The sequence below is a fragment of the Ailuropoda melanoleuca genome, chromosome 18 (assembly GCF_002007445.2).
Source record: "Ailuropoda melanoleuca isolate Jingjing chromosome 18, ASM200744v2, whole genome shotgun sequence".
NCBI classification, from domain to species: Eukaryota; Metazoa; Chordata; class Mammalia; order Carnivora; family Ursidae; genus Ailuropoda; species Ailuropoda melanoleuca.
Window position 1 is genome coordinate 35,222,793 of NC_048235.1, and position 4,141 is coordinate 35,226,933.

A 4,141-nucleotide genomic window follows, 5' to 3' on the forward strand; every position below is an offset into this window, starting at 1 on the left:
CTCTAAACATACTGGCTTGCTTTCTTTTCCTGAACATGCCAACTTCTCTTCCCTAAAACAGTGTTTCCACAGGCTCCATCCCACCCTTCAGTAATCTCTGATCACCACATTTTCTATCACATCAATATGTTTAATTCTTTCCCAGTATGAATGAGTACAGAAGTAATGTTCAAAATCCTCTAGTTCAAATTCTGCTTTTTTAAAAAAAGTAAAATGAGCTGGGAAAGTAGAGGGGAAAGTTTTAAGAACTTGCCCAAGATCCTAAGTGTTTAATGAGATATCTAAAACAAGTACTCATGTCTCCTGATTCCCCTGCCCTATGTTCTCTCTGGTGGTATAACTCCAATGGTTACAGAAGGCCCATATAAGGGATTTGGGAAGACAATAGATAGACTACAGGGTGATCCATGACCTCCCTCCCACTTATATGATGAATTTTGTGGAATATACAGATATATTAATTTCCTGGGGGAGGAAGGATGTACCTTCATCCAATTTTCAAAAGAGTCAAAGCCTCAAAAAAATCTTAGAAAATACTGGCCTACATATTATTTATGAGATATTAAGTTCCTGCATATTTCTCTTGTCTTCATATCAGTTCTTCTATAAATAGGAATTAAACAATCATTACAGAGGTGAAAGACCTATATTCCAAAAACTATAAAACACTGTTGAAGGAAACTGAAGATGATACAAACACATGAAAAGATATTCCATGCTCATGGATTGAAAGAATATTGTTAAAATGTCCATACTACCCAAAGCAATCTACAAATTTAATGCAATTCTTATGAAAATACCAATAGCATTTTTCACAGAATTAGAGCAAAAAACACTAAAATTTGTATAAAACCACAAAACACTGTGAACAGCTAAAGCAATCTTGAGAAAGAACAAAGCTGGAAGTATCACAATCCCAGATTTCGAGGTACACTACAAAGCTATAATTATCTAAAAAACATGGTACTGGCAGAAAAAAATAAACACTTACCTTTGGAGACATGTCATGAAAGAAGATGCTGTGGCCGATGACTCGTGGAACACTACACCAAAAGCTAACGATGTACTGTATGATGACTAACATATCAGAATAACAAAACAAAACAAAACACACAAAAAATCCCACTTAGATCAAAGGAACAAAATAGCCCAGAAATAAACCCACACTTATATGGTCAGTCCATGATAAAAGAGGCAAGAATATACAATGGAGGAAAGCATCTCTTCAATAAATGATACTGGGAAAACTGGACACGTACATACAAAAGAATGAAACTGAAACACTTTATTATGCCATACACAAAAATGAAGTCAAAGTGAATTAGAGACCTAAATGTGAGATCTGAGACCATAACACTCCTAGATGAAAATATAGGCAGTAATCTCTTTGACATTGGCCATAGTAACATCTTTCTAGATAGGTCTCTGCAGGCAAGAGAAACAAAATCAGAAATAAACTATTAGGACTACATCAAAATAAGAATCTTTGGCACAGTGAAGGAAATAATCAGCAAAATGAAAAGGCAACCTGTGGAATAGAAGAAGATCTTTGCAAATGACATATCTTATAAGGGGTTAGTAGTCAAAATATATAAAGTATACAATTCAACACCAAAAAATCCAAATAAGCCAGCTAAAGAATGGGTGGAGGACCTGAATAGACATTTTTCCAAAGACATCCAGATGGCCAACACACACGTGAAAAGATACTCAACATCACTAATCATCAGGGAAATGCAAATCGAAACCACAATGAGATACCACCTAACACCTGTCAGAATTCTTATTATCAAAAAGATAAGAAATAACAAGTGTTGGGGCGCCTGGGTGGCACAGCGGTTAAGCGTCTGCCTTCGGCTCAGGGCGTGATCCCGGCGTTGTGAGATCGAGCCCCACATCAGGCTCCTACGCTATGAGCCTGCTTCTTCCTCTCCCACTCCCCCTGCTTGTGTTCCCTCTCTCGCTGGCTGTCTCTATCTCTGTCGAATAAATAAATAAAATCTTAAAAAAAAAAAAGAAATAACAAGTGTTAGTGAAGATGTGGAGAAAAAGGAACCCTCATGGACTGTTGGTAGGATTTATCAATTTAGTAAATCAGTGTAGCCACTATAGATAACAGTGTGGAGTTTCTTCAAAAAATTAAAAATAGAAATACCCTGCAATCCAGTAATTCTACTATTGGATATCTATCCAAAGAAACCAAAAACACTAATTCAAAAAGATATACACACCCATATGTTTATTGCAGCGTTATTTAGTCATGATATAAAAACAACCTCGGTGTACATCAATAGATGAATGAATAAAGAAGATGTGGTGTATATGGGTATACACACCTACTCACCCATCCCTTCCCCCACACACACCGGAATATTACTCAGCCACACACACAAAAAATGACATCTCGCCATTTGTGACAAGTTGGAGGGACCTAGAGGGTATCAGGCTAAGTGAAATAAGTCAAACACCATATGATATCACTTACATTAGAATCTGAAAAACAGAACAAATGAATACAGTAGAAACAGACTCATAAATACAGAGAACTGGTGGTTGTCAGAAGGGAGAGGGATGGGAAAAGGGGTGAAGGGAAGTGGGAGGTACAGGCTTCCAGTTATGAAATGAATAAGTCATGAGGATAAGAGGTACAGCATAGGGATTATAGACAATGTTATTGTAATAGCAGTGAATGGGGACAGACGGTAGCTGCACTTGTGGTGAGAGCAGCATAACATATAGACTTGTTGAATTACTTTGTTGTACACCTGCAACTATTGTAATATTGTGTGTCAACCATACTTCAAGAAAATAAAGGACTGAACAATCATTATGAATTAAGAGTCTACTATATTGCCAAAGGATCTAGTGTTATGACTTGTATTAAAATGTTGCCATTTATAAGTAAATGGTTTATTTCTGGAGTTATGGAGTCACTTTGCACATGAGTCTAGGGGTATTTTGACAATTTTATTTATCAAGACTGGCAATATAATACTTGAATGTTGGCGATAGTGCATATACCTCAAAGTTTCTTCAGCCATATTTCTGGTACCCGATCTCCTAAAATACTGGAAAATAAAGAATTATTCATTCTGATTTCTCTTGCTGTGTTGGAAATGAGATCGTTTGTGGGATAAGCTTTCACTCTGGAGAACTGAGATTGAGATGCTAATCAGATTGGTTGATATGTGTACAGCAGATTTCTGGATTTTAAATAAGCATAGGACTAATCTCTGTTTTTCTCTCTCAGGAATATTTTGTTTCTACCAAATTTTCTATGTGTATAAAATGACCCAGTAAATGGGGAGAGGAATGATACTGCCTTTGCAGTAGATGTTTGGTGGGATGTCTTCCATGAACCATCTTTCCTTTCTTCCCTGAGGACAAGTTCTTCATTGGGGGCACTCTGCTCCTCAGCCATTGTAGAGAGGGTGGAGTGGCCAGCGCTGAACCCACTATAGACTTTCTTTCAGAAATTAGGATCTGAGATTCAGAGACAGGCCAGTGAAATCTTTGATGCATCTATAACTCTACCTATAAATGTGGAGTTGCAAGCCAATATATTTTGCCACATGTAATGAAAAACAAACAAAAGTCAATCTGTAAAAAGTAAGGGATGAAGAAGACTTAGGTAAGCTTAAAAAAGAAAAAAAAGTTTCCTTGGTCTCTGACAACTTTCCTTACAATGACTCCTTTTTTTCCCCCCACATAGACTGAGTGGATTTTATTACAACCAAAGCTTAACTAACATAAAATTTTATTTCCTGTGGATGAGTGTTTTGTTTTTCTTTTAGTTTTGTTTCATTTCTTTTATTTAAGTGCTTAGATGCAGAAGGTCTATGAGTGCTGGAGTCTACTCAATCAAGTTTAAATGTTGATTGATCACTTGCTAGTGAAGTATACTCATTTGGATGCATTCATACTAAAAATTTATCCATTATCTGAAATTCAAATTTAACTGGGTATCCTTTCTTTTATCAAGCAACCCTATTTGTGACATAGTTTCTTCCTTTGTAAAATGGAGGTAACAACACCAAATCAGCAAAGATGTTGTTAAAAATGTCAAGGATATCATAAACATTATTTAAAATAATGTATTAGAGGGGTGCCTGGGTGGCACAGCAGTTAAGCATCTGCCTTC